The 18,689-nt window shown below is 37.5% G+C and overlaps 1 pseudogene; it reads right to left on the reverse strand.

Annotated features, from left to right (window-relative positions):
• Nucleotides 1-5,514: 5,514 nt before the first annotated feature.
• On the reverse strand, nt 5,515-6,856 carry LOC111167261 (cyclin-G2 pseudogene; annotated as a pseudogene).
• Nucleotides 6,857-18,689: the final 11,833 nt, after the last annotated feature.

An 18,689-nucleotide genomic window follows, 5' to 3' on the forward strand; every position in this document is an offset into this window, starting at 1 on the left:
TACCGAGGAATATACCTCAATTTAGTTGGATGCACTTGAGATCCTCCTTCTCAAATTATAGCATTCCACATGGGCAAGGTCATAGTGAAACAAGCACTCACATATACTGCTATTAGATGATACTTTTCAGGACATAAACTCTAATCTGTGTTTTTTTGGAATGTATAATAAACTAGTCAATTTCTAAGTCTATATTATTTTATAGGAGCAATTTCACCGCTCTTGACTATCAAGGCCACGTTTAACCACCCCAGTCTTAGCCTTTATCTAGTTTCTAAGATATTTCTCCTTTATTCATTCAACAGATGTTTACCAAACTCCAATTACATTCCACAAACTCTCTTAAAACTCATCCCTGTCCTTTACTGATTCCCCTTCCACTTCTGATTGCTCTATTATTTTATTTTTTATAATTTTGATCTACCTCTAAATCTGAAAATCTCTAAAATTAAACCATATTTTTGCCTAAAATACTCTTTAGACTAATCTTCTATTCTTGTACTTCTCTATATTGTCAATTTCCAAATCCAAATCTATTTTTTCATCTGGATATTTACGCTTTCGTAACATTCTACTACCTCAAACTCAACATAAATCATTTGACTCTCATTATCTTCTACCCCAAAACGTCTCCCATTGCCAATTATGGTTGGCTTCTCTGGATGCATTGTTATCCCAATTGACCACTTAAATTAAAAAAAAAAAAAAAAGCTTCATATATTTGTTTTTCTCTTTTCCTTCCCTGATCAATCACATCAAGTCCCATAAATTCACACCTGTATTGATTTCCTATTGCTGTTGTAACATATTACTACAAACTTAGCAGCTTAAGACAACATCAATTTATTATCTTACAGTTTTAGAGGACAGAAGTCTGAAATGGGCTAAAATCAACGTGTCAGTGGGACTGCATTCCTTACTGAGAGTTCTAGGGAAGAATTCATTTTTCTGCCTTTTCCATCTTCTAGAGGCTACCCACCTTCCTTGGCTCATGGCCCCCTTCCATCTTCAAAGCCTGCAATGACTAGTTGAATCTTTTCTATGCTGCCATTTCTCTGGTTCTATTTTTTCTGTCTCCTTCTTCCCCGATGACCCTTTGGATTACACTGAACCCACCTGCATAATCCAGAATAATTTCCTGCATTAGCTGATTAGCAATCTTAATTCCAATCTCAACTTTAATTTCCCCCTCACCATGTAACATTCACAGTTTCTGAGGATTAGGATTTGGACATCTTTGTGGAGCCATTATTCTATCTATCACATTATCTAATCCAAATCAATTGAAATATCACCTCCCCCACCCTTTTTTTTTTTTTTTTGCTTTTTTCCCCCCTTATTTCATAATTTAGGACAAATCCTATGCAAAATTCTTTTCCTTCCAAGCACTTCTGGGAGTTCCACCAGGTACCTCGCATGTACTTAAACCAAGTCATATTTTTTAAAGTTTCACCTGTACTGTTATCCTCTTTTCTTCCTTAGCCTTGTTCATTAAATACAAGCATGTCTTCTGGTTAGTGATGTAGCCTTGGAGGATCACAATCACTGTTCCTAGCCTTGCCCATCCTTTCTGCTGATGCTGCAATAGTGGCACTCAAATCCCAGAAGCATCAAATTTTTGAATTGGAGGAAAAGGCTTCTTTCCACTTTTTGTGTTATGTTCTACTAAAGGATAACACAGCCAAGTTGCTTGTTCCCATCTTAGAGACTTTTTTTAAAAACTTAGTTTTTACTTTAAAATATAGATCCATAGAGGAGACACCTGGCAAAAATGATGTGTACTCGGCATCACTGTTCCCCAAGGATGAAAAATGCCTGGTTTTGGTTTGAATATCTACAGATTGAGTCATTGACTCCCTCTTCTCTGAGGTCAAGTTTTCATCCAAGAAGCCTCCTCACTTAGGCAGGATAGACTCTGGTAGACCTAATCACCATCACACAGACCACATCTATCTTAAACCAATGGTGGAAACAGTTTGCTTAAATGCAATCAGCTACAACCACAGCCTCTCACACCTATTCCTTCTTTACTTTTCCATAATCGCAGCTTGCCCTGCAAGGGAGGTTCACGTAGTATTTATGTAATTGCAATAGCCACCACCGTCATCCTATTGTCTATATAATCCTTGCCCATCCAACATGACATCATTGATTAAGATTCCTAAATCAGTGCTACTTTTCTATTTGGGGATGTATAGTATTTTTCTGTGACCATTCGAAAAAAATCCAAACAATCTATCATTCAAATATCTTTCTAATATTTATAATATGACTTCCATTGTTTTGTTTTTAGCTATTGCCTTTCTTCATCCTAGTCCTTCTGTCACACACTTTCTTTTTCAAATGATCTAAGTCACGTCATCTTTAAACACCCACCGCAAGTCCCCACTACCTCTCAATAGAGTTGGGAAATTTTCTAGGACAATTTTAAGTCTTTTTAAAAATTCAGTGAATCAGTTGAAGCTTAAATGACTGAGTAAGTATGGATTTTGTTTAATAGATATCAGCTGTTGCTTTATTGTACCTAGGTGAGAAGAGTATCTCTTAAAAATAAAAATTAAACAATTTATGCTAGGGTTAGCATTACTTTGTTATTACCCTCTCGGGCTAGCAGACCATTGATAACAGCCCCAGGTGTTACTCTGTTCTTTTTCGCTAGACTTAAACTCAATAATTCCAGGTTAAGTCTCATCCTGATAGCCTCAAAAACCCAATTTGGCAATTCTATTATTTCCTGTCTGTACCCAGTACCCTTAGCAAGTCTCCTTTCCTGAGGCCACTGCCTGCCTTTTTAGAAAAATTCCCTTTTATCAGTGGCTCCAAACTCACAATATTTTTCAACTGACTTGCCTTCAGTCCTTCTGGAAATGACTGCCGCTCTTTCAGGCTAGATCAAAAATATACGTCTTTAAATTCCAGAGTTTCTCATAAAAAGTCTAGTTCACCATTCATAGCCATACCAGGTCAAATTACTGCCATATGATTATTAATAAATCATGAAATTAGTTTATCTGAAGATAATGTGATCACTTTCACTGACAGGGAAAACAGGGACTATAATTCAATATCCAAAAACATTTGAGGAAGGAAGTATTCTTCACGAAGCTTTCTGGTTGAAAAATGCTGCATAATTTCAAAATAGCAGAATCATTTGGGCAACAGAGGAAAAGAGCTTCAAGGGTTCTGAGGTTATGTCTTTCCTCTGATGCATTTTTAGAGATCTCTCATGAGGACAAAATAACCCTTAAGGAGGAAAAAAATACCAGTGTTGCTGTAATTTTTGATAAAAGCAAATAGTTCCAACAAAAGAACCGGGATTTAAGACACTGTGTGAGCAGAAGGCCAAAAGATCGGATACTTGGGCACTTAACAAGTTAAACGTGCTGAGAAACTCATTGTTAGCAGCTTGCATGCATTTATTGTCTCTCCTAAGGAGGTTGAAGAGACAAGCATTATGAAAACCAATTTTTTCAAAAAGTGAAATCGTGTCTTGGGGTCTTCATTGGTTATCTCTGACCTGACAGAAAAGAGTGACTGAGCTAAAGTTAAGTCATCTCATCACCATTTCAATTAATTATAAGATACATGGAGGGTTATGAGGAAGGAACTTAAACTAATGACTCACTGCTTCTAACACCGTGAAAAACCCTGGATTTATCAGCACTCTTAACACTGGCTGAAATCGCCTCACATATAGTCCTTACCACATGCCTAAGACAAGCAGGGTACAGTACTTCCCACACAAAAATGACTTGTGCAAAAGTTAGAATGGAAGATATCTGAGAACAATCACCTGTGAACAATCTTCATTCTTGTTTCTCTTAATCACTGAACAATTGCAGCATCCTACACTTTCTCCTCTTTTCTTTCCCTGGGCACCTGCACTATTACTGTTTTCAAATGTCTCTTCCTGATCTTTCTCTCTATTAACACAACCTCCACCTTATTCGTTGCCATGCAAGAGTCCTTTCTGTGGATAATGAACTGCCTGGTGTCCTTCTCTTTCAGGACCGCTTCCCCTCCCCTTACCTCCTAGTTAATTCTAAAGTTTTCCACATACGTGACAGTGAAAAGAGTCTTTGGAAGGAACCATAGGACTAGCCCAAAGCAGCATTTCATAAGTGTAAATTTTCTTTGTCATTTGCTGTTTTATCATTAATGTACATAAATTTAGTATCCTACTTCAAAATGCATCTGAGTTTCTATTAATCTGAGATATATGAAATTGTTTGCCAAGCATGGAAATTGATGCTACAGGAAGACAGACCTTGATTAATTGTGACTTTTAGTACTCCCGTAAGCCTCTCTACTGAAAGCTATTCTTTTTCCGATGTCCACAGGAAAGTGGATATATGGAGAGATAGTGGAGGTGACATTCTCCTGATTCCCTCATTCTTCTTCCTGACTTTTACTCTTCCATCTGCCTGTAAAAGTCCATCCTCATTTAAGGCTATTTATTGTATATCATCCTTGTTAAGCTCATTTCATTGAATGTAGACCTTCAGACCTGGCTCACAGTATTTTTCTGCCATACTTCTGCCGTAATTCTAGGAGATTTTAGCATTCATGTAGACAAAGGATGGCATCCTAGTTTCAAATTCCCTAGACCTCTTTCACCTTACCTTTCCTCCTCTGCATTACAGCGCTCCTCTAAAGAACACATTTTAATAGCTCACTCAGAAATTTCAAAGTTTCATATTCTATACTTTGTAAACAAATTTTTGTTTTTTCACCTCTCTCCTACTATCCTTCCCACCAAATCTGCACAACAATTTCCACAAACCCTCTAGTCCCTGGATTCCCCATTTTCTTTGGATTTATCGGTTCCATCCTAGGCTAACTTCCTTCCTTACTGAGCTTGGACCTCAGAAGTTCAGCAACTGCAAAACCCAAATCCTAGAGCAGTAACAGTTAACCTTTTTTGTTTCTACATTTTGATAGTTGAGAATACTGGATAAAAATCTCCCAATTCTTTGATTTTGCACTACTATAAATTCATGATTTTCAGCCCTGGCTAGGACCTCAGCATCAACCTCAGTACTCTTACTTTCCTTGATTAGTTCCCTCCAACCTTCCCCTCAAAACACATTCAGAACTTGCACCACTCCCCTCCCTCAAACCTCACCTTCACTCAGACTCGGCTCTTTTATTCTCAGCAGATATCAAAGTCTTCTGCTTTATATTTCATCATGGGGAAAAAAAAGGTTCTCTCTTTACCTCCCTACATCCTTACCAGCAAAATATATTATCCATATGGAAAAGTAGCTAAAAATTATTTTATTCAAAGAAAAAACTAAAGTGAAAAATTTTAATCATTTTCAATCATTTGAGAGGTCCTAACCCATTTGATAGCTTAGAATATGAAAATAAACCAGATCTGATCTGGATAATTATAGACAACAGGTGTTCCAGTCTTTGTAGTCCTACCTAGATAGGGGCTGGACCAAAAACTACCTACTTCCCCATTAATTGCTTATAAACTATATGTATACTTTAAATTCTGACACAATGTAATTAGATTTCTAAAATGGAAAACAGAGAGTGTGCCACTTTTGAGTTGAAAAAGACAGTGCATCTTTGATCACTGAGATGGCGAGAGAACTGCTGAGACTTCATTCTCTAAAATTCACTTCCTTAAGGGATTCACTTTCACTTTCATCAAGACAGCAATCTTCTGGTATTGTTGACAACTTAGGAACACCACAGTTGCTGTCTTGGAGTGTCTGGGCTCTTGCCTATAGACAATCCAAACCAACTTCTTGCAACATCCAAGAGAAAATATCCAGCTAGTCATTTAGAAACTATTTACTTACCTCCAGTAAAAGGACTCAGTATCATTAATCTTTGAATACTTTATAACAAGCTGGAGAAACTGCGATAACTTAATGAATTACGTTTCTACTTCCAGAATGAGAAGACACAAAGCTAATACTGATGGCTTTGCTTTTGCAAAGACTAGTAGAAAATTGCAAGCTTTCAGCTGAGCTTCCAGTTTATCAAGGCTCAATATTTCTTTCCTTTCTGAAATATGAAGAAGTATAATAGTCTTGTGTAAGAAAAAAAAAGTTTAATACAGCAGTATGTTCCATTTCATTGTTCTAATTTTTCTTCCAAAGTTATTTTTTTCCTTTGTTTTCTGTCAGAAGCAGTGCATTTACATTGACTAATCCAGACTACTTCATGAGAAGATGAATCATTGCATTCTTCTTCAACTCTTCTGGCAGCCAGCAAAAACAACAGACTCCAGTGCAAGACAAATTTTAGGTTTCACCTTCATAAAAGCCAAGGATCTGTCCAAAATATTGACAACCAGGATAAAAGTTTATGTGCAAGATTGAAAATAAAAAAGTTGGTTAAATCCCTTAAATCTTGACCTGTCTCTGTCTTTAACACACAATGTTATTGTTCTCAGGGGAAGCCTTCGTCAAGCTCAGTCCTTTTTTTGTGGTTGGAATTTCTGTTCCTATTCCAAGTAGAATTTCAGTAGCTCAGAGAGCTGAACTTATTCCAGACTGCCAAGACCTATGCCCCCAGATCCTTCACTAGGTGGGAGAGGCAGCATCTGGCCTGGAGAGAGCTGAGCACAGAAGAACACGATGGACTATTCCAAGTAGAATTTCAGTAGCTCAGAGAGCTGAACTTATTCCAGACTGCCAAGACCTATGCCCCCAGATCCTTCACTAGGTGGGAGAGGCAGCATCTGGCCTGGAGAGAGCTGAGCACAGAAGAACACGATGGACTCTTCCCTGGGTCAGTGACCCACCAGCTCAACAGTGCCCCCAACAAGCATCCAACCCTCCACTGCCTCTGCCACCTCCTCCGCAGCCTCAGAGCCCAGCTTCACACCGCTGTCCATGCCCACCCTCCTACTGGCAGCATCTCCTCCTGCAGGCTCTGGTCTCCCAGCAGCTCTCGGGCCATGCCATGCCATCAGCAGAAGCTGAAGCAAACCTGTTCTTGTTCATCATATTTTTAATTTCCAAAGTTAAAAATTGTTCTTTGGTTTTTCCTTTTCTATAAGATCCCATTTTGGTTTCATAAACAGATAATCTTTTCTTCTATCTTTGATGATATTAACTATGACTTTTTTTTGGTTCTCTGTTCCATTGATTGTTTTTGTCCAAGTTTTTTTCTGTTTGTTTTTGTCTCTGCCTCTTGAGTTGTCTTTTCTCAAATGTCCAGTGATTATCGGCATTCCCTTTATATGTAAAAATGAGAAGCTGATTGGAAGAAGTGCATTGATGTGTGTTGGTGGAGGGTAGCAACCTGGCTGTCTAGGATTCCAGGAGCAAAGCAGGAGAAGCAGCCTGCTAGTCCAGTATTTCAATATGTAGATGTTTACATAATTCCAATATTCTTAGCTCCAACACTCACCCCTATCTTATCCTATGTCTGTTGTCTCTGAATCCAGAGCTCCTGGGCTTAGTTTCTCCAGACTAAACCTGTTGCTGCATGCGATGGAGGTGGGTAGAGTCGTTCTCTGACTGCTCAGGGAAGTGCAGGGGAGCAGGCAAGTTCAACCAGTTGATGTACAGATATTAAACCAATCATGTTGCCAATCACACCTCAGCCCATGTTCTAGGCATTCTTCAAGGCAAATTAGATAAATTCTTATAAGTACCCCACCTCTTGCAGGTATTTGGATTTCTACTTCTTCTAGTCTGGTAAGTTCATTAAATCTCCTCCATTAGTTTGCTGTCTAAACATTTTTTGAAATCTTTCATCCATGGTTTTCCCTTATGTTGAATTTACCCTTGTGGTTAATACTTTTTTGATTCTTCACTGATATTTTAATGAAGTTTTTGGAGGGAGAGCTGATGGGCAAGGGTGGTCAATCTGCCAACCTTAACTGGAAGGGTTCAGTAGTTAACTGTTGATATTTCTAAAACATTGGACAACATCATAAGTGTACACATGGGTGGTTTGGGGGGCAACAGGTAATGCCATATACCATTTGCAACATTAGAATATCCTTTTGACTCTACCTTCAAAGTATGATCAGAATTTGAACTCCCCAATAGCTGTCATCCTAATCCAGTGATATCATTTTATACCAGGACACTACCATCTGTCATGTGGATTGAGATAATGTAGCAAATGAGAAAAGCCAATCTGGATTTATCCTGATGCCTGAAATCTGCCCAATAGCTGACTTCATTCCCATACTATGCCTGCTAGCATTTGGAGGAGAGGTCCTAACTAATGCTTATACTGTTCAATGAGTAGATGCCTAGCAGTCACTGCAAGGAATAGGCTTTCAGTTTCCCCCCAGATTTAAATCTAACCTGACATTCATTTGCCACCTTAATATATGCTCACCAGCCCCTTAACTCCCATTCATGGCTGCCCTCTGTAGAAGGGGTATAGACCACTGACATCCATGTATTCTATGTCAAGAGAAGGGGGGTGTAGAATATAAAATGGGTAAGCCTCTTTAATTCAAGAAAAGATCTTTAATACATGAACCTCCAATGACAAGAACAATCTTGGTTGATGTTTTGTAGTTTGGTCAAAATAAGAGCAGTAAACTTTCATTGAGTAACCAGCCTCCTTGTGCTTACTATGTACATGCAGTTCCTATTTTTGCTTTCAGCAAACCCATGAGAAAAATGTGAACCACATGGTCCTGAGAAGAGGTAGCCGATCCAGTACTAAGACTAGGAACTTATCCTTGAACCATAAGCTCAGTTAATGCAGCTGACAGAATGGTCCTGGGAGCATATGAAATACCACTTTCAAGCCTCCCAGAATAACTTGGGAAAACTTCAAAGTGAGCTTTTTCTGAATAGCCACTGGACACAAGTGAAAATGCACGCCTCCTTATCTCTACCCCAATTTTTCTAACCACAAGAGAGGACTGCCAACAATTAGGTTACACCCATTCTCAACCATCTGCACTATTCTTTCCCAAGAATCTTAAAGTTCATCATGTGTACCTTTGACCCCATCTTGTCCCAAGCTACCTAGTACTCCATCAGTACCTCATATTTTTTAATCTCCTTCCCTTTTATCTTATTATTCTTAAGTAGTGCCCTTGCTTTATTCTCATAAATGCTTTTTGCCTTACATTGTTTTGTCCAATATTAGTTTAGCTAGATCAACTTTCTTTTGGTTTTTTTTTTTGCGGTACGCGGGCCTCTCACTGTTGTGGCCTCTCCCGTTGCGGAGCACAAGCTCCGGACGCGCAGGCTCAGCGGCCATGGCTCACGGGCCCAGCCGCTCGGCGGCATGTGGGATCTTCCCGGACCGGGGCACGAACCCGTGTCGCCTGCATCGGCAGGCAGACTCTCAACCACCGCGCCACCAGGGAAGCCCTCTTTTGGTTATTTTTTGAATGGTATATATTTCCTCATCCATTTCTGTGTGGTTTTGATTTAGGCAATTAATTATTTAACTTGGGTGTCCCTTATAAGTAGTATGTGGCTAAAATTTTTATTCTTTTTATTCAATGTGTTAAAATCTGCCTGGTGAAGTTAGCCCAATTGTATTTATTATGGTTACTAGTATATTAGGATTTTATTACAATCCTATTTTGTGGTTTCTGTTTATCCAAAGTTTTTCTTAGATTCCTTCCCTACTTATCTTCCATTTGATAAATAATTTTATGTTTTCTTTTATCTATGATGATTTTAAAAGTGTAGATTACATTTTTATTCTTTTTGGTGACTTCTGCTAAAATTTTGATATGAATACTTAATTATAATTTTTAGCAAAATGTAACAGTATTTCTACCTGTACCCCTAGCCAATCATGTCATCTTTCACATCCCTTCCTGCACAATGTTATTGTTGTTTACAGTTTTCATTTTATTCTTTATTTTAAATGCGCACACAAAATAACATTTTGTTGTCAGTTAATTTCATTTAATATTTTGTCATTTGCTTGTATTTGGAGAAGAAGATATGAAGTGTCTTGAGTGCAAGCCCTTTAATCTATGAACATGTGTAAGTCTCCCCCCACTGTTCTGGAGAGGTTCCAGTGCTGTCAACAGATTCTCAAAGGGGAACATTATCCAAAGATTAAGAACCACTCACCTTCAGCATAAAATCCAAGTCCCTTTATAAGGCATACAAGGCTCTCCAGGACCTGCTCTCCAGGACCTACTCTGTGCTTCTGCCAATCCTTGTTGGACTAGTCAAATTCCAGCAAAACTAAACTGTATGGGAGCACGCACACACACACATACACACATACACACACACACCCCATGTACTATGCTGGTCCTTCTGTGCATTTGCTCATGCCCTTCTCTTCCACACTTCTCCCATCTCCATCCCTGGTATTCACTAAATAACCCTTCCTCGTCCTTTAAGAAGTATCTCTGGTTTCAATTCCTGTAAGAACTTTTCTCTGATTAGCCACCACCATTACATTACTGGGACTTCCATAGTTCCTGATATTTTATAATTTGGCTTATATTTGTATAACATAGCTGTTTCCCATATGAGACAGTCACACAAGTGTAGTAACTATGTGGTTTGTCTTTGTATACTCTCTGTGCCTGGCACAGTGCCTGACATATATAGTAAGTATTCAGTAAAGATTTGCTGAAGGAAATAACAAAGGAGAAGTACTATGGGCCTGCTTAAGGGTAAAAAACAATTAGGCTAAATACTTTCAATTAAGATTAGTGTTTATCTATAGCTTCAGAATTAGCCAACAATAAGGAACACCAGTGAGACTCTTAATGAAGAAACTACAATTCAGTGATTTAATTGGAAAATAATACTGAACAGGGATTGTACAAAATAAATGTGTGTGTACACATACACACATGCATACACGTATTTTTGTTTCACTTTTCTAAAAGATAACTTCTTCTTACTGAGTTCTGAGGAAAAGCTGGCTCAGGAGATGTAATTGATAGGTCCTAACTTGGGGATGGGACGGGGGAGCTTGCAAGGTAACAGGAAAACCAGAAAACACTAATCTGACTCCACTGCGAAAGAAAGAACTTTAATACAAGAAAAGGATATAGTGACATATAAACATGGACCTTTAATACAAAAAAAAGATATAATGACATATGAACGTGCCATTTATAAAATAGAAGATAGTCAAGAAAAATATGGAAAACAGCAAACATTTAATATAAGAAATATGGGGCTTCCCTGGTGGCACAGTGGTTGGGAGTCCGCCTGCCGATGCAGGGGACGCGGGTTCGTGCCCCGGTCTGGGAGGATCCCACGTGCCGCGGAGCGGCTGGGCCCGTGAGCCATGGCCGCTGAGCCTGCGCGTCCGGAGCCTGTGCTCCGCAACGGGAGAGGCCACAGCAGTGAGAGGCCCGCGTACCGCAAAAAAAAAAAAAAAAAAAAAGAAATATGGATATGGATATTACAACATTGCAATACCACCTTAAAATATGCAAAGAAAACACCTGAATAATAGAGCAAAATTGATAATCCACATAATAATGTAAAAATTCTGAAAAATAACTAAGGTGAGAAATGGAAAAATTAGAAAATATGTCTGGTGTTAAATGAACAAGCTGAAATCAACACTAGGATATATCCTAATAAAAGCCTTAAATTTCAAGAAAAAAGAATTCACTAAACTTCAAAAGCAGAAGGAGAGTGAACAGATTACCACCAGGAAACCAAATTTAAGAGTGTTTCAGACTACCAAAGACAGAGGAGTGACGTCTCCAAAAGCCTGAAAGAGAAAGCAGGTGATCTAAGACTAATCTCAAGTTGTCCCTACTGCATGGCAGCTATAGGAGCCATACTAAGAAAGGCCAATTTCCAACATCTTTTCCACTCATACATCTTTCTTCAGAGGACAATAGAGTATAGCACTTAGAACATCAATAACTAAAAGGTTACAGGAAAACTCAAAAGAAAAGTCTTTGGATATTTTATAAACTAACTACTTTAGTGATTCATAAATAATAAAAAGAAGATAAAAGTGATCATTTAAAAGGGTAAAATACATTTAGAAGAAGTCGGTGTGGAATTTAAATAACTCCAGTAACTTTTGAACATAATTTTCAAAAATATCAGTTCTTCATATAGAAATCATAAAGAATATGTCAGGATAGACAAGATAAAAAACATAAAATATATGATATAAAAATTATCCAAAAGTAGTGGGATTGTTGAGGTAGATACAATTTTATGTATTATGTCAGTGGACAAATATTTATTTTCTATTTATGTGCCAGACACAAAACCAGGAACTGCACTAGACTATGAGAATATAGTGATGAACAGTTAAAAATGTCAACTGCCCTCTCAAGGAAGATAATAATAGACAAATACTAGTGGCAGAGTGATACAACAGATAAAGAGAATGTTGTGGAGGGTATAAAAAAGGAGTCCTAGTATTTCTGGCATTACAGATGAAACCTGAAAGTGGGTTTTAAATTGTTCACAAGAAATTTCAGAAATAGAATAGTTACCTTCTAAGTGATACTGAAATACAAAAGAAAAACATAAATAGGAAATACATCAAAATCTTACCCTCCCTCTGCCTTCCAGCCTTCATTGCCTTAGGTAGCTCCATTTAAACTTGCTTACGTATCATCTTCTTTGTCTCTTGCCCCATTGTCATGACACATATACAAATGCACATGTGCTCACCTAGAGTATTATTTCTATATCTATGTTGTCAATCACTTGTCACACTTATTATAACCATTGACTTCTGGATCTGCAGTCTCCAGGACCCATAAGCCTTCTTGAGGACAGAACGCATCTTTTATTCTACTTTGTTACCATGAAGATCTAGCATAGGAAAACCATTTCCTTCTCTGTCCCAGTAGAAACTCAAATTTTACTCTTCCACTCCAGGTGGACTCATATCCATTATAATCTACTTAAACTCCCTCCAACACACACACACACACACACACACACACACACACACACACACTCAAGATAGGTGAGGTTCAGATCCTGATTTGAGTTCTTGGCATTTCTGCTTCAGACCTTGGAACAATAAAAACAAAAGCTTGCCTGTCTTCTCGGAATAGGACTGGAGGGATCTCTTTTATTCTTTTCTGTATCTTATAGGAATAAAAACCAAACATAAATTATTATCTCTACAAATTATCTTGCCATATTTATTTGAGTCATTGGTGAAACTGTTAGAGGAAATAGGCAAATATTTTCAGCAAGAAAATTATATGATACTTAATCTAAGACTGGCAAATAAATAAGTAAACTATTTGCCAGAACTAATATAATATAAAGAGTAACTGCTGCAGTGGTAAAGTAACATGTTCTGCAAGGTTTTGATTTTACATTACGATTCAATTTGGTTTCTCTTTCATAAAGTATGACCTTTTGGATTTTGTGTATTACACATTCCATCAGATAACTTTCTACCATACAACTGAAATCATATAGACTTATCATGTCTATTTTTTCCTTTAGTGTCTCAAAAGAATTTTATAAACCGTTGCCATATAAATTAAATCCCCTCAATATTTGACAAAATGTTTTTAATATCCTTGCTTTATTCAAAGTTTAAGGATTTGTTTAACTATTTTTATATAAAAATTAACTCCAAACCTTAGCAGGTTAAAGCAACCATTTTATTTTGCTCACAAGGTTATGGATCAATTATATCTCAATAAATCTGAAATTTAAAAAAAAAGAATATGGAAGGGCTAAGGGTTCAGCTGGGTGGTTCTCATTTGGGGTCTGTCATGTAACTATGGTGAGATGTTGGCTGGGACTGGAATTAACCCAAAATGACTCACTTACCTGTCAAACAATTGATACTAGTTACTAGCTGCGAGTGCAGATTTGGCTATTGATCAGAGCACCTGCATATAACCTCTGCAGTTTGGCAGTCCCACGTGGCTCAAGTATCAACAAATGTGGCAAAAACTAGGTGGATTTTTCTTGCCTAGTCTGAAAAGTAACACAGCATCACTGTAGCCATAATCCATTGTTACAAAGAAGTAACAAGTTATCCACGACCAAGCAAAGGGGAAATAGACCCCATTTCTTGATGTGAAGCCAAATTCACTATGTAAGAACACTACATGGGATGGGATACTGTTGCAGCCATCTTTGGAAAACAATCTCTTACAGAATTCCAGGCAGTCTATTGTCTTACTGTAACACACCAAAGATATTAGAAGTGTCACCTAAAGTCTGTATAGATATAAAATTAGTCTTCCATATGTATCATCTTTCAATTAATTTCAATAACAATAAGTTTTATTACTAATCACTAAAGAATTGATAGCCTTAATACAAGATTTTGAATTTCCTTCATGGGCTCTGTTGAAGGAAGAGAATTGATAATAATGATAAGTTTATTAGATGCAGGAGTAAATAGTGACATACAAATTATTTCTACCCATAATATATATCCCTTTAAAAGAACAGCTCTACAGCCGCATAGCACAGGGAGATCAGCTCGGTGCTTTGTGACCACCTAGAGGGGTGGGATAGGGAGGGTGGGAGGGAGACGCAAGAGGGAGGAGATATGGGGATGTATGTATATGTATAGCTGATTCACTTTGTTATAAAGCAGAAACTAACACACCATTGTAAAGCAATTATACTCCAATAAAGATGTTAAAAAAAAAAAGTAGCTCTTACGATTGCCATTTGGGATTAATCAGAAAAAAAATAAGGAAAACGTTTGATTATTTTATTTCAAGCAAGAAAACAAAGGAACTAAATGTATACTGAGTTACACCTGTCTACTAGATTGTGCTAAGTACTGTATCTGGATACGTATTTACGCTTAACATCTTTAAGTATATCCATTTCTATATCTATATTCAACCTTCATTTCAACCTTCAGATGCAAAAGTAGAGACTAAGTGATACTAAGTTGCTTCCCAAAGTCATATAGCTGATTTGCAGCAGAGCTCAGGTTTGAAAGCGGTATTCAGTGACTTTAAAGCTTGTGCTCTTTCCACAACATCATTTACATTAAAATATTACTATAAGCACATACTTTTCCTTGATGTGGTGGTCATCTGAATACTTCCCCCAAATTACTTTTCCTTGACAACTTAAAAGTTCTGTAGGGCTTCCCTGGTGGCGCAGTGGTTGAGAGTCCACCTGCCGATGCAGGGGACACGGGTTCGTGCCCCGGTCCGGGAGGATCCCACAAGCCGCGGAGCGGCTGGGCCCGTGAGCCATGGCCTCTGATCCTGCGCGTCCAGAGCCTGTGCTCCGCAACGGGAGAGGCCACAGCAGTGAGAGGCCCGCGTACCGCAAAAAAAAAAAAAAAAAAAAGTTCTGTAAGACTCTCTTCAACTACTTTATAAGTGTGCAACTTTGATAAGTGACACACAATGATTTCCTTGAATTACAGTCATTTGTTTCATACTGACTTTCTCATCATCTGAAAATCGCAGAAAACTCAACATACAGTTGCAAAGGTGAGGAATCTTTTCATTTATATCTAAACTTATTCAGCCATGGCTCCGAAATCCCATTCTAACTTGATAAAAAGAATACTTAACCACAACAGGGACCATGATTGTTTTCTCTTGGCATAAAATTTGTCACCAGAGAAGTAATTTTTATTCAAATCCTTCCAAATAATTTTGCCTTGCTTGGATATCCAAAAACTATACAAATCAGCTTACACAGGTTATTAAAGAGAGAAATCTGAAAATGTGTATCCACTAATACATTTCTAAAATCTCCATGATCAAATCTCCAAAATCTTCTCTGTTTCAGCTTATATATATCAATAGAATCTTTTAATTGCCATCTCAATAATACCTTAATAAATCAAATATTTTCAGAATGATGTGTTATTATTATTCCCCTGGGATGACACAGACAGCCCTTCCATGCTCCACTGTGCCTAGTTTATGCCTGTGTTACAGCAATCATGAATTAGGTTTTGGAATTTTTAACTCTACTACCTTGGGCATTGTGCCATGCCATATTTGGGTCCGTGATGCCTACTGTAGTGTCTGACAGAGAACTGCAGCTGTGACCTGACAACTAACTTAGGAGTAGCTAATTTAGTTGTACACAAGTAATAGGTTCTTTATGGTAGTTAACTGTGACTTCCCCACCCTCCCTAAAATCTTTGAGGTAGGTGAGAATTAGCTATTCCTCTTATCATCACTACCCAGTTATAACGAAATAAACTTCAGAGTAAATTCTGCCAAACATACAGACGTTTATTAAACAAGTACGCCTTAGAAAGGAGGCACGGAGAGATTACCAAACCTCTTCCGTAAACTCAGTGAAATCCCAGCAATCTGTCCTTTAGGGAACTGCAATCAATGCTATGCTGAAATGCTCACCAGAGGAAGAAGCCGCCACACTCCAGGGGAGGGATCTGGTTACTGCATTGTTACAATTGGTCGGCCAGAAGTCGTTCTAATCCATAGATGGACACAAGACCATTTAGGACTCTAACAAGACACTGTTTTCATGAATAAAACCCATTGCGTTTAGGAGGCTAATTACCTAGGCATCCGATAATGACTGAGTCCCAGCTCACTGAAGTGAATATAGTAGCCCCTGAGCCATGAGGCCTTGTTGATGAAGTGCAGTCTGTGCATTCTTTATTAGGGAAACTTACTGCCCCTGTAGTTGAAGTTTGCACTAAAGTGCACATTCATAATATTTACATGGTCTATGCTAAAATGTTTTAATGCAAAAGTGTTCGTATGTAAGAACCATTAACAATCGCTGCTCAGTAAATCACACGTGTATCCTGTCAACAAATTCTGATTTAACACCTACCACAGGTCAGACACAATGCTAGACACCATAACGTTAAATAAGATATGGTTCTTATCCTCAAGAAGCTTACAATCTAGTTGGAGAAACATAAGCAAAATAATCACTATAGTATGAAGTGATAAATGCTGGATTAAGGGCACATCCAAGGTGCCAAGAGGATCCCAAAGAACAGCAACTACATCAGACTCAAGAGTTTGTCTGATGTAGCTTTCTAAAAGACATGGTTCTTGAAGTAGTATCAGAACACAACTATGAATTAAGTTAGATGCACTAAGTGGAAGAAATAATTTTGGACAAAAGTAGCAGAGCAATTCTGAAGGCAGAGAAGTTTGAAACCTCACAATCCATTTTCAAAATTGTAAGCAGTTCAGAATGGCTGGGGGATCAAGGAGAGTGAGCTGAGTGGAGAGAGAGGAGCTTAGAGAGGAGAGGGAGACCTTAGAGAGGGAGACCAGATCATTCAGGTTTACAAGTTAAGGTAAGCAGTTTGAACTTTTCTAAAAGATATGGTATACCAAGGGAAGATTTTAATCATGGAAGAAGTGTACATTTTAGAAAGATCATTCCAACAGCAATATGTAGGATGGGTTGAAGCAGGACTGGGGAAGAGACAGAGTTGATGAGGGGGTATGTGGTAAAACCTTGAGCAAAGGCATAAGCAATTGAGAATAGTGAAAGGAACAGATTCAAAAGAAAGAAACCAAAGGACTTGAGACTGAGTGGATATACAGAGTGTGAGAAAAATTTAGAATACCTCTGCCTTGGGCAATTGTATGGATAGTGCTACACAATAGGTGTCAATGACTGAATGAATGAAGTAATGATCAAATGAACGTGGCTCCAATATGGAGTATTTATTCTTTACTATATGAAGATATCCAATACGTAAGTTGTCCTTAGAAGTTTGTATAACCATAAAATAAAAGTAGGAGGCAATGACACACGCTTCTTCTCTTATCAGTTTCTAATAATCCCTGTCAACCCATTGGATTCTCTTCTCTTGCTTGGCTTCTGTTATACAGGCTCAGTCCCTTCTACTTCTTTAAGCACTTTCACTGTAGATGTTTTTTTCTTGCTGGTCAACCTAGTAGTGATTACAGTTTATCACAGTACATATTTTATTTTGCAAGCACTATAGCATAAACTGTAATCTCACAAATGCATGTTAATTAATCTGCAGTAAGCACAGCTTACTTTATACAATTCTCTCCTGAAGTAACTGACAACTTAGATTGACTAGAAATCCAAAGTAATTAATAAACTGTGTTTTACAGCTGCATCTACATTATGAATTATCCTAAGTGACTCTCCCTGTGCAGAATCACTGGCTTATTAAGTACCTATGTTCATATACCATAAAATTTAAAACAGGAACATATACTTTTATCTATACTATAGTTGTTCCATCATACAAATGTATATTCTTTCCTAATTAAAATATAGCTAAAAGTTCCTAAATAATATCCCTTTTCTAATTAAATATAAATTTTCCCTGAAAATCTGTAAAACTTTATTTATAAGAATAGAAACAGTAAAGTCAATATATAGAATTCAACAAACAGTATGGTTAACTGGAAAAGCAATTCTGTACCACAAACAAACAGCTACCTTTTAAAGATCTAGAGAACAATGAAATACTCTTAACCATAAACTTCATGTAACATCGTTACAACATATAACAATATTTTAAAGCTAATCAAGAGATTTTTAGAATATGAAGACTATATTTTTAATATAATTTCAAAAGTCAATTATTATGTTGTGGATGTTTGAAAATGTAACTTCTATTAAATGCTCTCCTATTAAATTGAATACTAAACAATAGATTTTTACTATACCAAAGAAGAATGCAGACAGTGAGGCAAAAGCAGAATGATTTATTGTGCCACCAATTATAATTTAACAAACTATGCCAAATAACATATTGAACATGGATTATCTAGCTCTACATGGAAATAACAGTGTAAAATAATAAGAAATTAACTACAAGAAGTTACATCTCCTAAACAG

This window comes from Delphinapterus leucas, chromosome 11 (genome assembly GCF_059928025.1).
Source record: "Delphinapterus leucas isolate spDelLeu-1000000601 "Yukka" chromosome 11, BTC_Dleu_Yukka2, whole genome shotgun sequence".
NCBI classification, from domain to species: Eukaryota; Metazoa; Chordata; class Mammalia; order Artiodactyla; family Monodontidae; genus Delphinapterus; species Delphinapterus leucas.